At 47.8% G+C, this 20,234-nt stretch overlaps 1 protein-coding gene across 1 annotated transcript in view; it reads left to right on the top strand.

The window, feature by feature from the left end:
• Positions 1–20,234, top strand: part of tmem163a (transmembrane protein 163a) — a 314,776-nt gene that overhangs the window by 90,221 nt on the left and 204,321 nt on the right. The window lies entirely within an intron of this gene.

The following is a 20,234-nucleotide window of genomic DNA, read 5'->3' as shown; positions in this document are numbered from 1 at the left end:
AGTAACTCCATTACCTCCTCTTTCACTATGACTTACTCTAGACTGACACTTCCATACAGTAGTGCGGGAGGGGTGCATTGTCATGTATTATCTTCAGGTGGATGTTAAAATATCCTATGGCACTATTCGAAAAAGAACAGGGGGGTTCTCTTGGTGCCTTGGCCAATATTTTTAACTCCATCAACACATCATTTATCTTATTAATGTTTGTGGGACCTTGCTCTGTGCAAATTAGCTGCCGCAGTTCCGCACATTACAACAGTGGCTGCACTTGAAAAGTGTTTCATTGACTTTGAAGCACCCTGAGATGTCCTAAGGATGTCAATGGCATTATATAAATTGAAGTTTGTTCTTTCTTTATTACCCAGTATATCTTGGACTACTTAAAAATCACCCAATATTATTGTTTTTACTTATGTAGGAAACGCGGCAGCCAATTTGCGCACAGCAAGATCCCACAAACAGCAATGTGATAATGACCAGATAATCTGTTTTTGTGATGTTGATTGAGGAATACATATTGGCCAGGACACCTGCCCTGTTCTTCAAAATAGTGCCATGGGAGCAGACAGGGCCTCGGTTTAATGTCTCATCTGAAAGATGGCACCTCTGACAGTGCAGCACTCCCTCAGTACTGCATTGGAGTGTCAGCCTAGATTTTTGTGCTCAACTGTCTGGAGTGGGACTTGAACCCACAACCTTCTGACTCAGAGTGAGGAGTGCTATCAACTAGGGCACAGCTGACATGTAAGAAGTCATGGTCAGAGGAGTGGAGAGTTTGACAGGGGGCTGGTAGAGCTGGTGGAGATTATAGAGCTAGGGAGGGGCAGAGCCATGAAGGAATTTCAACACGATGAGATTTTAGAGACCAGGATCCAATGTAGGTCAATGATGTAATGTATATACCTTTAAGGGGGGAACTATCTTTTACAGCTCATGTATACTGCAGTACCGGCAGTGACCACACCTGTATATAGCACTGAGTAGTAATCTGTACAGATCAGTTCCTGTGTGAGCCACGTTGAGTAAACACCTGTTGTACCGTTCTCCTGCAGTCTGTGTCTTATTATACACAGACACAACAAATGAGTTGAGGGGTTAGTGGGATTTGGTGGAGGATGAGATGTGGGCAGCACAATTTTGGATGAGCTGAAGTTTATGGATGGTTGAGGATAGGAAGCTGGCCAGGAAAATATTGGAATAGTTGAGGCTGGAGGTGACAAAGACATAGTTGAGATTTTTAGTGGCTGATGAGCTGGAGGTAAGGGTGCAGGCAGGCAATGTATCAGAGGGGGAAGGGGGTAGTCTTTGTGATGGAGAGGATATGGGATTAGAAACCCAGCTCAGGATCAAATTGGATATCAAGTTTGTAAGACAGTAGCTGGGGAGGGGGATGAAGTAATTGGCATGGGTACAGAGTTTCTAACGAGGGCTGAAGACAATCACTTCAGTCTGCCCAATATTTAGCTGGGTGTCGGGCAAACAATCGGAATGCTGCAGAGGCAGTAGAGGGGGAAAAGTAGAGTTGGGTGTCATCAGTGTAAATGTCAAAGCTCACCCCAGATCTTTGGATGATGTTGCCAAAGGGCAGTATGCAGATGTAAAGGAAGAGGAAAGGGAGAAGGATAGATATTGGAAGAACTCCAGAGGTAATGGAGTGAGGGCTGCTGAAGAAATGGAATGGGAAGAAATTAAGTTGTAAGGGAAAACGTCAGAGAAAGATTCAAGTACAGCGAATGGGGACAAGCTTGAGCTGCATATTGAACAAGTGGAATGGATGTTGTAATATATTAAAATTGTCAAACTCTTCTTAGGAATTCCTGTATAACCTTGGTTCCTGATGTTCTGTGATTCTGCAATCGTAGATTTTCGCCCTTGTAGAGATTTGCGTATCTGGTAAACAGGAAGTGCAAACCAATATGGTGGATATATTGGGGGAAAAATGTTGTTGGTTTGTGCCTCCCATTAGCGCCTTAAGAGGGCGCTAATGGGGCGCAAAGTAACTAGTGCCCGGGCGCGCCGATGTCCGCGCCGCTTGCGAAATTGACCAGACATTTTGTGGCGGCACTAAACACTACCGCCCTGATCTCCTGCGCCGACGTGCAATGCCCTTGTGGCGCCCCGGACCGGATATTGAGTGGCGCCCCCCTCCTTTCCGCCTGGCGCAAGCAACGACAGGGAGACTGGAATGTTTCCCAGTCGGTGTGGGGCTGTGGGGTGGGGGCACTATTTAAAGGCGGCCTCTTCCTGGCTTTTTCTGTGGTAGACATTTTTGCACCATTCATTCTGACAGAGAGAGAGATTCTGAGAGAGAGAGAAGGAAAGACTTCTGCATAGAGTCAACACTGTGTGAAGTAGTTTTGGCTACTGAGCATCACTTTGCAGGTACATTTGGATTTGACCTTCATTACTTCGATTACCAAGAGACTATGGGGGCTGCATTGATTCGGGGCGTCATCCTGCGCCCGTAGAATTGGAAGCAACAGAGACGCAGGGAGAGAGTGGCAATCATGGCCAGAAGGAGGAGGGCCAACAGGCCTCTGTACAGGTATTTCGGCAACAATTCTCCTACATTCATTTGTCTGAGGAGCAGTGTTTGCGCAGGCTGCACTTCAGCAAGGAGGTGGTCACTGAGCTCTGCCACCTGCTGCAGCCAGGTCTGCAGCCTCTACTGAGGACCAGGACGTCTCTGTCGGTGGCAGTGAAGGTCACAGTGGCTCTGAACTTTTATGCCACTGGCTCCTTTCAAGCAGCTACTGGGGACATCGCCAATATCTCCCAGTTCGGGGTTCATTGCTGTATCCGTCAGGTCACAAATGCCCTCTATAAAAGGAGACGCCAGTACATCTCTTTCCCAATGACCCGGGCCAAACAGCATGAACGCGCATTGGGCTTTGCGAGGATAGCGGGCTTCCCCATGGTGCAGGGCGCCATTGACTGCACGCATGTGGCATTGCGGGCACCGCATGAGAATGCAGAGGTTTTCTGAAACCGCAAGGGGTTCCACTCCTTAAACGTCCAGTTGGTCTGTGACCACAGACCGCTGATACTCACTGTCAATGCCCGCTATCCTGGCAGCAGCCACGATACTTTCATCCTGCACCAGACTGCTGTGCCAGAACTTTTCCAGGCACCGCATCAGCCAAGTGGTTGGCTTCTCGGGGACAAGGGTTATCCTTTTTTGCACCTGGCTGATGACACCGCTCCATAACCACAACACCCCTGCTGAGCTGCGGTACAACGAGAGCCATCTCGCCACCAGGAACATCGTTGAGCAGACGATCGGTGTGCTCAAGCAATGGTTCCGCTGTCTGGACCACTCAGGAGGAGCCCTGCAGTACTCACCTGAGCAAGTCTCCCTCTTCATAGTTGTGTGCTGCAAGCTGCATAACCTGGCAATCCTCAGGACCCAACCAATGCCACCAGGCCTTGGAGCACCACCGGAGGAGGAGGAGGAAGAGGAGGAGGAGGAGGAGGAGGATGATCATCAGCAACACCAAGGTGGGAGGGAGGCCCACAGTGTTGAAACTGCAAGGGCCGTCCGTCAACGGTTGATAACAAGCCGCTTCTAGGCCCCTACTAAGGAAATGGCTTCTGGCATGGAGAACAACATGAAAGAAACCAACCCACAACCCCTAAGTCGGCCAAGGCAGCAATGATTCCAAAGGCCAAACCTGTACATTTTGAAAACAAAAACTTTTATTTTACAAACTCTGTGTGTCATTTCTTCATGACAAACTAATAGAAACAAACACAAAAAATCATTAATTAATATAACTGGTTCTCACAACCTGGAGGTAATGTCCAAAACATTAAACCAAAGTTTGACCTTTAATAAAAAATTGACCAACATTTCGTCACACCTCCTACTTTTTGCCCTTCGAGAGTGATCTCCTTCCCTTGCACACTTCCCCCCTTCCACCCTACTGCTCCTCCATAATGGGGCCCCAGTGGCTGCAGCAAGGCTGGTGGAAGGCTGCTGATTGTCAGAACCTGAGACTACAGATGCCCTTGAAGGATGGCCTCGACCAGCTCTGGGCTTGGAGGGCCCGGCTGCAGACTGCACCAACTCTGCATGGGCGGCAGCAGTCTGGGCTACAGGCGGTGGCAAGTGCAATGGGGAGTGACAGTGGTAGCAGCAGGAATGCTGTCATCTTGAGAGGACAGCAACTCCCTGCTCGACCGACACACTGGCACTCCCACAGGGCAGCACATCAGCATCTGGAGCAATCTGCTGGAGCACAGATTGCTGGCCTGCTGCAGCGCAGTGAGAGCCCCGGGGAAATGTGTCTGAACCAGCGACAATGGCAGCAGTCAGTGCTTGCGTGGCCTCAATCTGAGACTGCATGAGACCAGTCTGAGATAGGATCATGGCAGCCAGTGACTGAATTGCAGCACTAAGCTTTAGCGTGGCATCCGCCTGTGCTACAGCGAAGTGCTCCACACTCCTTGCCAGTGCATCAATGCATTTGGGCACCCTTCCCACTGCACCCATGAGCTGAGTGTGCATGTCCACCGCCTGGGTGTTCATTTCAGCGATGAGCCGCTCCTCCTCTGGGTCCAGTGCAGCAGAACTCGCTGGCCTACTCTCCCTCCGGGAAGAAGGCCCCCAAACTTCCCTAGCCACATCGCGTTGCTGCAGCCCGCTAGGTCCTGGAGCTTCACCCTCATCAGACCCTTCCCCCCTGCTCCCCTCCAGGGAAGACGTGTTCCCACTGTGGGCATGGGCTTCCTCGGGAGAGGGTGGTGCTGATGTTCCAGCTTCCTCTTCTTCCTCGCCCGAGGCTTCGCTCCCACTGGCAGCTTCAGGGCCCGTCTCCTCAGCTGGTGAATCACCATCTGAAAGCAGGGAGGTACAAGAGTGGCTTTAGCGTGAGGACAGGGGGCAGTAAGGGAGGAAGGAGTGCAGCGATTTAGTAAGTTGGATTGAAAGTGTAAAAGGCTGGTGTTGTGAGGGACAAGTGGAATGAGAGAGGAGAGAAAGCTGATGACCTTACCATTGCTGTCCCGAACGGGGTTGGCCTCTCCAGGGGCGACGGGGACCGATCACTTGGCTTGCCACAATCCTGTGGACGCGCGCCTCAAGATCGCTGAGGGGGTTGCAGCTGAGGCGGCCCTCCACCCGTCCCTTGCTGCTGTCTCCTATTATGAGATAGCTTGGCCTGCAAGAAAAAGGACGTTGTCTGAGTAAATATACAGCCATGGTCTTGCCTGATGTGCCTCCCATAATTGAATAGCCCTTAATGTATGCAGCCATGGTCTTGCCTGATGTGCCTCCCATAGTTGAATAGCCCTTACTGTATGCAAAGTGTGGAATGTGCGTGTGTGTTTTATGAGAGGGCCATAGGTGTTGGATGAGTGTTGGGCATTGGGGTTTTAAGAACCTCTGGCCATAGAGTGAGTTTGAGATGGAGGGATGGAGAGGTATTGAAAAAAAGCCACTCACCCTGACGACCCGAGTGAGGTCGTTGAACATTTTGTGACATTGAGTATGGGTCCTGGGCACCATGCTCCTGGAGGAGACGTGCTGAGCCACCTCCCTCCACACTCATTTGTACTCGCGTGGCAAAGGCTTCCTGCCACTCTCTGGGTACAGAATGGATCTTCTGCGCTCCACTCGCCAACCAGAGCCTCCAAGGCCCGCTCGCTGAAGCGCTGAGCTCGTTCTCTCACCCTCTCCATAGTCCTTGGCTGGAAAATGTAGTCACAGGTCTCTCTAGGCCGAGATTCAATGCTCCAATGAGCAGGGTGTGGATGGAGAGCAAGATTGACCCTCCCCTTTAAGAACTGTCCGACACCAGTGTGTCTATGTTCCATCGCAAACTGACAGCACCTGCGCTGCGCGCACGCTCTGAGCTAGCGCCTCACTCCTCGGCCTTTGCACCTTAAGACAGGTGTGAAGCACCTGATTTAGTGCTCCAATCACCTCCAGGGGCGATAAAAGCCAAGTTTGCAGTCGGAGGCGATAATTAGCACCAGGCGTTAAACTTTGCGCCTGGCCGATAATTGCGCCCCAAATGGGGCGATACCGAATTTCTTCCCTATTGTGTTTAGTTGGAGTTTAGGATGGAATATAACACACTAGTTATACATCAAAAACATATGACCGTGACAAGTAGCTGGTACCGGACCCGATCGGACAGACAGCTGGTGTGCGAGAACAACTCTTGCTATTCGTTCTCCTTCCTGTCTCACGTGTCTCTCTCTCTTTTTCTCTGAACTACCCAAGAATACTATACTAGGGTCCGCATGGGTCCACTCTCTGATGTCTCATCCGGCCCTTTCCTTCCAAAGCAATAGTCTCTTACCTCATCCTGTCTTGTCCCCCCTGGTGCAGCCAGCGTGTGTACCAGGCACAGCTTTGGGCCATTAAATCAGAGGCCCAAGCCAGAGCTGTCTTACTCAAACCAGCCGCCATCCAAACTGTCTCCCCTTAATCTAACAGACTATTCCATCCTCAGATGGTACCTTAACTCCCATAAATTCCTTCTATTCTATGTCCTTTATATTAATGAACTTTTAATTATCTTCGCAAGCAGCCTGTTAAACAAACTCCAAATTCTACCTTAGCATTATAATATGGTTATTAGTAATAATGGAAGAAACATAGGTTGGGCCTTCATTGGCCAAATTAAAGATATATTAACAAAGTCAAAACCCTAACTTACAAACAACAGACAGCAAGCCTGGCAGGGCAAGGCCATGCTATGGGCCCCTGTGTGAACGTCCCCGTGCCCAAAATTGAATGGTAGCACCCCAAGCAAGAGGCAAGGCGCTACTGGAAGTACTTCCCCTCCCTCTTAGGGCACTCACATTCAATATCACGGCGCTACATGCAGCAGCGCCACGCCTGCCAGCAGGTAGCACCGCGGTACTGCAGGCTTCCCTCCCCTGATTAAAGGAGAGGGGCCTAGCCCAGCATGCACCGGGGCCCTACTGGACCACCGGCGAGCGGGTTGCCAGCAAAAGAGCACGGCACTCAAGAGGAGGAGAGAGGGTGCAGGTGCTGGCAGGCAGCCCCCCAAAAAATGGCCACCTGGCACCTGCCCATTAATTTACGCCACCCCGGCCGCAAAAACGCCACCCTGACCCTGTTGGTCATAGCGTCTGGCGGTAGGTCAGGGGGTGCGAGCCAAGTTTGCGGCTGGGGTGCTGCGCACGGCTACTGCCGCTGCTAATCTACCGCTGAATTTCACGGGAGGCGTTAGCGGCGTCGCAACGTGCACGGGCACTAGGTGCTTTGTGCCCCCTTGGGGCGCTAACAGGAGGCACAAAGCAACCAAATTTTTCCCCCTTTGTCTCAAAGTCTAATACAAGTCTCCAGGAAAACAAAACTTACACAGTTCCAGTAAAACACAACTTATATATTAACCCCTTACTTGTCTCGAGCACTAATACAATCATTTAAACACAGTATTATTCATGTTACAGTTCCAGTCGCATAACCATATATATTTTTAGGCACCCGTAGTTTCTAACACCCATCTCTTTTCTGGCCCATTAATGGCTTTCTCCATTGTGACCATATTGGAATGAATACCTGGTGTTCCAAATCAGAATGGTGTCAGCTGACACTAATCTTTTAATCCCCTTGTATTTCACACCTTGACCACTTCACCTTTTAGTCAGACCACTCAATTATTTAACCTGATTAATATCAGATCCTTAATTAGCTGACAATGCAGAAACCGTCTACCCAGCCTTTGTGTTTTAAACATTTAAAATGCCAATACTTACTGGGGTTTTCCACTTTTGTACTTCCTAGCCTGTGATTTCCCTCCCATTCACTTTAATGGACAATAAGATCGTGGGCTGGTGAGCGCAGAAATTGAAAAGCCCAGGCTGTATCTGTTATTATGGTGAGCACAGATTAGCACTAGTTCCCCCCTTTGGGCTCTGCCCACCATACTTATATTATTATTATAAATACCACGCTGGTTTGGCTGCTTCACGGCCTGAGAAAGCAAAGGAGCCTTCAAACATGTGTAGGCCCACCATTAGCATAGGTAGCAGGAACCCGGCTTGACTAAGTGGCAGACTAACTAATACGCTGACCGACGCACGTTCTGTGCATAACTGTCAGGTGCAATTGGCATCAAAAATTGTTAGGTTGTGGGTGTGCTTTGGGCTTGATAAATGGGTAATACAAGGTCCAATTTTGCCCCAATAACTGCACAATATAAGCATTTTGTCTGGTCAGGTATCTGAGGGAGGGTCAAGCTATTTCATTCAAATCAAATACAATCAACTTGTATATTTTTGTACCTATATTTGATTGACAGCTCTTCTTGAGCTGAACAAACACATATTTAAATTTGCTTTGTCTTGGTCATTTTTGAAAATATTTCTCAGCCTGTCTTGTTCAAATTAAGTACTCCATCTGGAACCGCTGCAGAGACACTCCATGTAACAAACCGCCATGTGCAGATTAGTATTCAAGCATCTTTTTGTAACTACTGTAAAACTACAGTCTGTCACTGCTTCTCTTCACTTATCCATTTACTGTTTAAGCAGTCTTTTGAGCAGTTTATAGCCTAAGCCATTGTCGAGTGAAGTGTTTATTCGGCAACTTTCTAAAGTGAAGGAAGATCATGTGAAGGCATGTGGCATAAGCAGTAAGTTGAAGTACACTAATAAGGGTATCAGGAAATGTTGGAAACACACAGCAGCTTAGTTGCAGTGTAGGGCTACAGCCAAAACAATTAACTTGTCTCTTCTTCACAGATACAAACTCACCTCCTGTGCATTTACTGAATTTTCTGTTTCTGTTTCAGATTTCCAGTCCTTCATTTTGGAAGGATAGACAGAAAGGAATAGGAGGTGGGGTAGCTCTGTTAATAAAGGGTGAGATCAGTACAATAGTGAGAAATGATCTTGGCTCGGAAGTTCCAGATGTAGAATCAATTTGGGTGGAGGTAAGAAATAGTAAGGGAAAGAAGGCACTGGTGGGAGTAGTCTATAGGCCTCCTAATAGTAGCTACACTATAGGACAGAGTATAAATCAAAAAATAATGGGGGCTTGTAAGAAAGGTACTGCAATAATCGTGGGTGATTTTAATCTTCATTTAGATTGGACAAATCAAATTTGCAAAAGCAGCCTTGAGGATGAGTTCATAGAGTGTATTCGGGACAGTTCCTTGGAACAATATGTTGTGGAACCAACCAGGGAATAGGCTATTTTAGATCTGGTAATGTGTAATAAAACAGGATTAATTAATTATCTCATAGAGAAGGATCCTCTAGGGAAGAGTGATCATAACATGATAGAATTCCACATTCAGTTTGAAGGTGAGAAACTTGGGTCTGAAACGAGAGTATTAAACTTAAATAAAGTCAATTACAAAGATACGAGGAGAGAGTTGGCTAAGGTGGACTGGGAAAATAGATTAGAAGGTAAGATGGTAGAAAAGCAGTGGCAGACATTTAAAGAGCTATTTCATGACTCTCAACAAAGATATATTTCAGTGAGAAGGAAAGACTCGAAGAGAAGGATGAACCAACCATGGCTAACCATGAAAGTTAAGGATGGTATCAAATTGAAAGAAAAGGCATACAATGTTGCAAAGATTAGTGGTAGGCCAGAAGATTAGGAAAATTTTAGAAACCAGCAAAGGATGACTAAAAAAATAATAGAGGGAGAAAATAACTTATGAGAGTAAACTAGCAAGAAATATAAAAACTGACAGTAAGAGCTTCTATGAGTATATAAAAAGGAAGAGAGTAGCTAAAATAAATGTTGGCCCCTTAGAGGATGAGACTGGGGAAATAATAATAGGAAACAAGGAAATGGCAGAGGCATTGAACAAGTATTTTGTATCTGTCTTCACAGTAGAGGACACTAAAAACATCCCAGTAATAGTAGAAAATCAAGGGGCAAAAGGGAGGGAGGAACTTTAAAACAATCACTATCACTAGAGAAAAAGTGTTAGGCAAATTTATGGTCTAAAGGCTGACAAGTCCCCTGGACCTGATGGCCTGCATCCTAGGGTCTTAAAAGAAGGGGCTACAGAGATAGTGGATGCATTGGTTGTAATCTTCCAAAATTCCCTTGAGTCTGGAAAAGTCCCTGCGGCTTGAAAAACCGCAAATGTAAAGGAGGGAGACAGAAAGCAGGAAACTGTAGGCCAATTAGCCTAACACCTGTCAATAGTAAAATGCTGGATTCCATTATTAAGGAAGTAGTAGCAGGGCATTTAGAAAATCATAATACAATCAAACAGAGTCAACATGGTTTTATGAAAGGGTTTGACAAATTTATTAGAGTTCTTTGAGGAGGTAACGAGCAGGGTGGATAAAGGGAAACCAGTAGATGTAGAGTATTTGGATTTCCAAAAGGCATTCGACAAGGTGCCACATAAAAGGTTATTGCATAAGATAAGAGCTCATGGTGTTGGGGGTAATATATTAGATTGGGTAGAGGATTGGCTAACTAACAGAAAACAAAGAGTCGGGATAAATGGGTCATTTTCAGGATGGCAATCTGTAACTAGTGGGGTCCCACAGGGATCAGTGCTGGGGCCTCAACTATTTTCAATCTATATTAATGACTTGGATGAAGGAAGCGAGTGTATTGTAGCCAAATTTGCGGACAATACAAAGATAGGTGGGAAAGCAAGTTGTGAGGAGGACATAAAGAGTCTGCAAAGGGATATAGATAGGTTAAGTGAGTGGGCAAGAATTTGGCAGATGTAGTATAATGTGGGAAAATGTGAAGTTATCCACTTTGGTAGGAAGAATAGAAAAGAAAAATATTATACAAATGGAGAAAGACTACAGAATGCGGTGGTACAGAGGGATTTGGGGGTCCTCGTACATGAAACACAAGAAGTTAACATGCAGGTGCAGCAAGTAATTAGGAAGGCAAATAGAATGTTGGCTTTAATTTCAAGAGGGATAGAGTATAAAAGTAGGGAAGTCTTGCTACAACTGTATAGGGCGCTGGTGAAACCACACCTAGAGTACTGCGTACAGTTTTGGTCTTATTGAAACATATAAGATTCTGAGGGGATTAGACAGGGTAGATGCTGAGAGGATGTTTCCCCTCATCAGGGAATCTAGAATGAGGGGGCTTAGTCTCAGAATATGGGTCACCCATTTAAGACGGAGATGAGGAGGAATTTCTTCTCTGAGGGTCGTGAATCTTTGGAATTCTGTACCCCAGAGAGCTGTGGAGGCTGAGTCATTGAATATATTCAAGGCTGAGATAGACAGATTTTTGAGCAACAGGGGAGTCAAGGGTTATGGGGAGTGGGCACGAAAGTGGAGTTGAGGCCAAAATCGGATCAGCCATGATCTCATTAAATGGTGGAGCAGGCTCGAGGGGCCGAATGGCCTGCTCTTGCTCCTATTTCTTATGTTCTTATGTTCCTTGATTTTATTTTGCTTTTTATGTTTATTCTGTTTGACCTCTGGGCTCGCTGCAAATCAATTAGTTATTGGATAAAGGCTCGCTCTGGGTCATAGGGAGCAAGGGCTCATATAAGAGCATGTTCTGAGATGCTAAACCTGAGAGAAATATCTACAGTAAAAACCCCAAAAACATAGCTCCCTGCATTAAACCGAAAACATTAAAATGTGTGTACATTTATGTGTTGAAATAATAATTCTGTATTAACTGGTCAAGTCTCAATGTATTTAAAAAAAGCATTTAAATGCGATGCTGGCTGTTGCGCAGCTATTGAGCGTCTCATTGAATGATTTCTGAAAGAACAGACTGTTCCCTTTGGGAGAATTGGTTAGATGCCATGGAGATGTGTTAACTGCTGCAAAAGCCTTTGTTGTTGTCTCGGCCAGATGTCCAGTCATCTGTTTCACTTGGGATAATTGGTATAAAATATTATGTGATAAAAGAAAAAAAGTCTGTATCTATAGCGCTGCATGTTTATAACTCTAAGCAATTGCATGCTCACCACTACCTTCTCAAGGGCAACTAGGGATGGGCAATAAATGCTGGTCTTGCCAGCGACGCCCACCTCCCAAGATGAATAAAAAAATCTAAGATTGCAATAATAATCCTTGCCATTTTAATACAGAGTTGAAATATACTCAGTACAAAAAATACTTACTGGAATCCCCTTCCAATTTACGATTGACATACATAATTAATAATGTCACTCAGATTTCTAAACAACATACCCTCAAAAATATGCAGGTTGTGATCCTGGCATAACCACTGGGATTGCAGCCACCACTGCCCTGCTGCACTGTCTCTGCTAGATTTTGTGGCATCAGTGAGAGGACACCTCATTTCCATGAGGCCAGCAGGCAGCCGTGCCAATGCTGATGAAAAATCTGGTACCTGTCTGCCATCGGGTTGAACCAGGAGTCTCCCTAGAGGCTCGTAGGCAACATCTCTCTTAGTGTACTGTAATATATGTGGGTAGAACAAATGAAGGATAGAGACACGATGAATTGCTGGTCCATGCATTTGCTTTACTAGGCCAGAGCGAACTGCGCATGCTCATACTAAACCATGTGATAAACCATGTGATAATCCATTACACTGCTTTCCTGTTAAAAAATCTATGTATTCCCCTCTCAAATACAACAAAACTATGGCCCCACATTTCCCAGCATTACATGTACCACATAACAAAAACTCCTGGCTTGTTTTCTTTTAAATGAACTACAAATCCAACAGGTTTGCGGAGCCTTCCTGATCTCCTTAAAGAAGGTTTTGGTGTTGAACCAATTTTGGGGCTGTTTTGTTTTGGTTCTGAACTCAAAGATGATCCTGTTTCTATCTCAGACTTGTTTGAACCTGGTACTTCAGTTTCTGAAGTCTGAACTGAGTCAAACTCATGTATGAGTTCATGATCAAGGGGCTCAAGATCATGTCTTGGTTCATCTCTAGCAGAGATTATTTGATCTACATGAACACTTTGGCCTTTGTCACCAATTTCAACCAAATATCTCTTGGTTCCCCCAACCTCTACTATGGTTCCTACATCCCACTTGTGTGAACTCGACTTTCCAGGGGGACTGAGAACATGAACACACTCGTTTTGTTTGAAACAACGTTCTTTCTGATTGCTGTCATAATAACGTTTCTGACTCAACTGTTTCTGTTCAACTCTTGAGGCCAAATTTGGTTGAACAAGACTCAATCATGTTCTCAATCTCCTCTTCATCGAGAGTTCTGCTGGGGTATTTCCAGTTGTAGTGTGCGGAGTAGTTCTGTACTTCAGCAAGAAATTTGCCAAACGTTGCTTCATGTTGAGTCCCAAACAACCCTGCAACACTTGCTTTTTGAGAGCTTCTTTTACTATTCTAACTGACCTTTCGGCTGCTCCGTTTGAAGCTGGATGAAATGGTGGAATGAGAATGTATTTGATACCATTCTATTTCATGAATTCTTGGACGAGAACTGAACGGAACTGAGGGCCATTGTCAGAAACAAGCTCTTCAGGTAAGCCATGACATGCAAAGATAGACCTCAACTCATCTATGATACGTTCAGTTGCAGTATTTGAACCCATGTGTTTCACTTCAATCCACTTTGAGTGACCATCTACAAGTACCAGAAAATAATCATTTGCTTTCTCACAGAAGTCCACATGTACTCTCTGAAAAGGTCTACTTGGCCACGACCAGGGTTGTAGTGGAGTTTTGGGTGGTCTGCAACTTTGGCAAACACTGCATTTGCTGACAAGTGATTCAAGTTCACTGTCCAATCCAGGCCAATAAACAAAGCTTCTTGCAATTGATTTTATACTGACGATCCCTGGATGTTCAGTATGAAGTTCAGCCAGAATTCTATCTCTCAAAGAAGTAGGTACTCTGTTTCCCCACTTCATACAACCTTGCTCATGAGACAATTCAGTCCGATGGTTATGGAATGGTTTCAATTCTGTGTCCATACACTGATCAGTCCATCCATTCAAGGTGTTTTCATACACTCTTTTCAGAACTGAGTCCTTTTGAGTCTCATCTGCAATCTCAGTCTTTGTCAACTGCACTTAGTGTGAAAATCTCACCTTCACTCCCAACACATGAGTCCTCATGTGGCAACCTGGACAAGGCATCTGCGATTGCGTTTTGCTTTGAAGTGTGATATTCAATTGTGTAGTCATATTGTGACAACAACACTGCCCATCGTTGCATTCTTGATGCGGCCATTGCAGGGATGACAGATTTGGAGCCCAATATTGCTCGGAGCGGTTTGTGATCGGTTATCACGGTAAACTTTCTGCCGATCAGGAACTGTTGGAATTTCTTGATTCCGAACACGATGGCGAGTGCTTCCTTTTCAATTTGCGCATAGTTTCTTTCGCTCTTTGTGAGGGTTTGCGATGCAAACGCGATTGGTTTCTCTTGGCCATCATCCATTACGTGGCTTATGACAGCTTCCATACCATAGCTAGAAGCATCATACGCTAACTTAAGCTCATGCTCTGTGTCGTAGTTGTGGTAAACCACTGTTTGTATTCCTGTTTGTCCTGTTTGTATTCCACTGTGTACATGCCTGGACATGCCTCGGCTGACTCCTCCCACAGGTCCTAGTATAAAGGTGACTGCTCCCCAGCCCTTTGTATCCTGGACCGGTCGACCACTCGAGGCAGACCTCCATTCTGTTGTTAATAAAAGCCTTTAGTTACTCTTCTAACTCTCAGTCTTTTATGAGTAATTGATAGCGCATCAATTTTATTAACAACATTTTTATAATGGAGAAGATCCTCACACCAGCATGCCTGGACTTAGATCATCGGGAGGCGGACTCATCCACCAAGTTTACTCACTGGCTTAAGTGTTTCGAAAAATTCCTGACCGCCTCCGAAGCAATCAAATCGGACGAGGACAAACTGGATGTCCTGACCTCCAAAGTGAACCACCGAGTGTACTCGGTCATCCAAGACGCGACCTCGTACGCGGATGCTATCAAGCTCCTCAAGGACCAGTACACGCGCCCAGTGAACGAAGTGTACGCCAGGCACCTCCTGGGGAATCGACCGTGGAATACCTTCAGGCACTGTCTGTGCTTGGCCGGGCCTGTGGTTGTAAGGATGTAAAGGCCGCCGTGTACACAGAGGAACTTATCCGGGACGCTTTTGTAGCGGGCCACAGATCCAATTACACACGACAGCGACTGTTGGAGCAGAGTAACCTCGACCTCAACAAGGCCTCTGAACTCGCACTATCGTTGGATGCAGCCTACCAGGGCATGGATGCCTACTCCTCTGCACCGTGGACGCCGCGGGGAATGACAGCCTGGGACACGGTAGGACCGCCTCATAGCGCCGTGCCACCCCAGCCACACCCCAACAACGGCCCAACTACCGCAGCAGTGTCCCAAGGCCAGACAGCAGTGCCCCAAGGCCAGAAATGCTACTTCTGTGGCCAGGCAAAACACCCCAGAGCGCGCTGCCCGGCGAAAAACGCGATCTGCTCGGGCTGCGGGAAGAAGGGACACTACGCTAGCGTCTGCAGGGCCAAAGCCACCCCGAACCCCAGCAGCGCCGCGTGTGGGCCATGCGGGCCGCCATTTTGGACCTCCCCGGCCGTGTGCGAATCACCGGTACAGCAGCCATTTTGGACGCCTCCAGCCACATGGGGATCATGGACGCCGCCATCTTGGACGACAGCCGGGACGCAGCAGGCCCCCGACACCGCCTCATCTGATACCCGCAGCGACACACCGACCCCTACGCTGGCATCCATTACACTGGACCAAGCGAGACCGCACCAACTGGCCAGTTCCACAATGGACATTAAGGTAAATGGTCACGATACAATCTGCCTTTTTGACTCTGGGAGCACGGAGAGCTTCATCCACCCTGACACGGTGCGGCGTTGCTCTCTCCCAGTCCTGCCTGCGCAACAGCGGATTTCTATGGCCTCCGAGTCCCAGTCGGCGGACATCGGCGGCTACTGCGTGGTGACACTCGTAGTAGACGGGACCGTGTACGATCATTTTAAACTTCTGGTCCTGCCTGACCTCTGCGCTGCCGTCCTGCTGGGGTTAGATTTTCAGTGCCACCTTAAAAGTGTTACGATGGCGTACGGTGGACCCCTACCCCCACTCACAGTCCGCAGCCAGCAGCTTCCAAATTGCCCGCCGCGCACCAGGTGCAACCTCTCCACACTCAGAGTCACCCCCCCACCACTGTTTGCTAACCTCACCCCCGACTGTAAGCCCATCGCCACAAAGAGCAGGCGATACAGTGCCGGGGACAGGGTTTTCATTAAAACCGAAGTGGAGCGGCTTCTGAAAGAAGGGATTATTGAGGGCAGCACCAGCCCCTGGCGAGCCCAGGTTGTGGTCGTTAAGACCAGCGAGAAGCAGCGCCTGGTCATCGACTACAGCCAGACAATAAATCGCTACACCCTGCTGGACGCCTACCCACTCCCCCGTATAGCTGATATGGTCAACCAGATCGCGCAGTACCGCGTCTTCTCGACCATTGACCTGAAATCAGCGTACCACCAGCTCCCCATCCGCCCTGAGGACCGCCAGTACACTGCCTTTGAGGCAAACGGCCGCCTCTACCACTTCCTTAGGGTTCCCTTTGGCGTCACCAACGGGGTCTCCATCTTCCAAAGGGAGATGGACCGGATGGTAGATCAAAATGCGTTGCAGGCCACTTTCCCATATCTGGACAATGTGCCCATCTGCGGCCGTGACTTGCAGGACCATGACGCAAACCTCGAAAAATTCCTCCGCACCGCCCAACTCCTAAACCTGACATATAACAAGGAGAAGTGCATATTCCGCACAAACCGCCTCGCCATCCTTGGCTGTGTTGTGGAACACGGAGTCATCGGCCCCGACCCCGACCGGATGCGTCCCCTTATGGAACTTCCACTGCCCCACTGCCTCAAGGCCCTGAAGAGGTGCCTAGGGTTTTTCTCCTATTACGCCCAGTGGGTCCCCTACTATGCGGACAAGGCCCGTCCGCTGATCAAGTCCACCTCTTTTCCCTTGACGGCAGAGGCCCGCTTAGCCTTCCACCGTATCAAGGAGGACATTGCCAAAGCCACCATGTACGCAGTGGACGAATCCATCCCCTTCCAGGTGGAAAGCGACGCGTCCGACTTTGCCCTGGCCGCTACCCTCGATCAGGCGGGGAGACCCGTGGCCTTCTTTTCACGAACCCTCCAAGGCCCGGAGACCAGACACTCCGCTGTTGAGAAGGAGGCCCAGGCGATTGTGGAGGCTGTGCGTCATTGGAGGCACTACCTGGCCGGAAAACGATTTACCCTGCTCACTGACCAGCGTTCAGTTGCTTTTATGTTTAACAACAAGCAGAGGGGCAAAATCAAAAATGACAAGATCTTGAGGTGGAGAATCGAACTTTCCACCTACAACTACGAGATCTTGTACCGGCCCGGGAAGCTAAATGAACCCCCGGATGCGCTATCGCGTGGCACCTGCGCCAGCGCGCAGATCGATAGACTACGGGTCCTCCACAATGACCTCTGCCACCCGGGGGTCACCAGGTTCTTCCACCTCAAGGCCCGCAACCTGCCTTACTCTATTGAGGAGGTCAGGACCATGACCAGGAACTGCCAAGTCTGCGCTGAGTGCAAACCACACTTTTATAGACCAGACAGGGCCCACCTGATAAAAGCCACTCGCCCCTTCGAGCGCCTGAGCGTTGATTTTAAAGGGCCTCGCCCCTCCTCCGACCGCAATGTGTACTTCCTCAATATTATTGATGAGTACTCCCGTTTCCCGTTCGCCTTCCCCTGCCCGGACATGACCAGTGCCACGGTCATTAAATGTCTGAACAACCTCTTCACCCTGTTCGGCTTCCCCAGCTATATCCATAGCGACCGGGGCTCATCGTTTATGAGCGACGAACTCCGTCAGTACCTGCTAACTAGGGGTATTGCCACAAGCAGGACCACCAGTTACAACCCCCGGGGGAACGGACAGGTGGAAAGAGAAAATGCGACAGTTTGGAAGGCCGTCCTGCTAGCCTTAAAGTCTAGGGGCCTTCCAACCTCCCGCTGGCAGGATGTGCTCCCCGATGCGCTCCACTCTATTCGGTCACTGCTCTGCACTGCCACTAACGCCACCCCTCATGAGAAAATGTTTGTCTTCCCAAGGAAGTCCACATCAGGGACATCGCTACCGCCATGGCTGACGTCCCCAGGGCCGGTCCTACTGAGAAGACACGTGAGGACCCATAAAACAGACCCCCTGGTCGAGAGGGTCGACCTCCTCCACGCCAACCCCCAGTATGCTTACATCGCATACCCGGACGGGCGGGAGGACACAGTCTCCATAAGAGACCTTGCACCCTCGGGGACCACAGTAACCCACTACCCACTACCACCCCCCCCCCCCCCACGATCCGATATCCAGCCCCAGCAGACGGCAGGCCTGGGCCCCGCGACCCGCTCGACATCTACGAGGACGACACGCCTGTGCCACAGCCTACGCTGGACTCGACGCCGGAAGCTTCACTACCCCTGCCGTCGCCACGCCGATCACAGCGGCAGACAAGACCTCCGGAGAGACTCCAATACACTAACTTTTAATACACTTCACCCCGCCGGACTCAATTTTAAACAAGGGGTGAATGTGGTAAACCACTGTTTGTATTCCTGTTTGTCCTGTTTGTATTCCACTGTGTACATGCCTGGACATGCCTCAGCTGACTCCTCCCACAGGTCCTAGTATAAAGGTGACTGCTCCCCAGCCCTTTGTATCCTGGACCGGTCGACCACTCGAGGCAGACCTCCATTCTGTTGTTAATAAAAGCCCTTAGTTACTCTTCTAACTCTCAGTCTTTTATGAGTAATTGATAGCGCATCAGTAGTGCACAAGTAGAGCATCGCTAGAGAGACTTCTCTTACAAGCGTCGTAAGCTTCCTGTTGCGATTTTGTCCACTTCAACTGGACATCCTTCTTGAGGAGCTTGTGCAATGCATGGTCGCTAACTCAGGTAAGAAACGTGTGTAGTACTGGACCATTCCAAGGAAAGATCTTAACTCAGACATGTTCTGTGGCTTTGGAGCATTGATGACAGCATCAACCTTTTCCTTAACAGGTTGCATGCCATTTGCATCAACTTTCAGACCAAGGCACACAACCCCGGGCTGCACAAAAGCACATTTGCTCCTTTTCAATTTGACATTGTGGGCATTCAACCTTTGAATCTAACACTTCTAGATTTTCTTCTTCGCTGTTTGTTGCAATCAGCACATCATCTTGATTTCATAAGCAATTTGGAACTCCTTGAAAAATCTTATCCATTGTAGCCTGAAATATTTTGGGGGAGGTCTTTACACCATACGACAGCTTGGTGTATGAGTACAATCCCTTGTATGTTGATAGTGAGATACTGTTGACTCTCTCTGCCAACATTCAGCTGAGTATATGTGTGCCACAGGTCAAGCTTGGAGAAAACCTTTGACCTAAAGAGTACTACATACAAATCTTGTGATGTAGATAACGGGTACTGCTCATTGTCAACTGCTTGGTTGATAGTAACTTTGTAGACACCACACAAGTATACAGTTTTGTCTGCTTTGGGCACTACCACAATTGGAGTAGCCCATTCACTTTTGTCAGTTTTTACTAGCATTCCACTCTCTCTCAGCTTCGCAAGCTCTTCCTCCACCTGACTTTTCAACGCTTAGGGGACCGGCCTTGCCTTACAATAGACAGGCTTCATATTGGACTTGATGCGGATATGCACATCATACCCAGTGATGGCCTCATAACTGTCTGTGAACAAGCTTTCATACTTGTTCAGCATTGTGTTGATTTGCTTCTTTGAAGCATTTACACTGAAGATGTTTTTCCAGTCTAGTTTTAACTTTCTCAGCCAGTCATTGCCCATGAGAGTCGGCCTGTTGTTGTAATTCGCTCCAATAATAGGCAGCTTTACTGACTGGCCATTGTGCTGAACTGTACATTCCATTTGTCCACATGTCTCTAGGATTTATCCAGAGTAGGTTTTTAACTCTACGGTACTCTTTTTAAGTGGTACTTGATTAAACTTATTCTCATATATGTCCCTACTCATGATAGGGCAGTCTACTGTTGCGTCGATACACATATCAATATATTGCTCGTTGATCAAAAGTTTTGTATAGAAGTCTTTCTCACGACTGCTAGCATTGCCGCTAGTGGCATAGATACTGTAGTGCTAGCATTGCCGCTAGTGGCATAGATACTGTAGATGCCTAGTTCTTCAACATCAGGTTTGTTCATTTCAATATTGTGAACTCCTTCCTTTTGTTGTCGCTGCTTTGCATTGCCACTGGAATGGTTCTTATTTCCT

Source organism: Somniosus microcephalus, chromosome 4 (genome assembly GCF_052327205.1).
Source record: "Somniosus microcephalus isolate GS21.2 chromosome 4, FLI_Smic_1.0, whole genome shotgun sequence".
NCBI classification, from domain to species: Eukaryota; Metazoa; Chordata; class Chondrichthyes; order Squaliformes; family Somniosidae; genus Somniosus; species Somniosus microcephalus.
The sequence above is the reverse complement of the archived record's forward strand: the minus strand, read 5'-3'. Positions and strand labels throughout refer to the sequence as shown.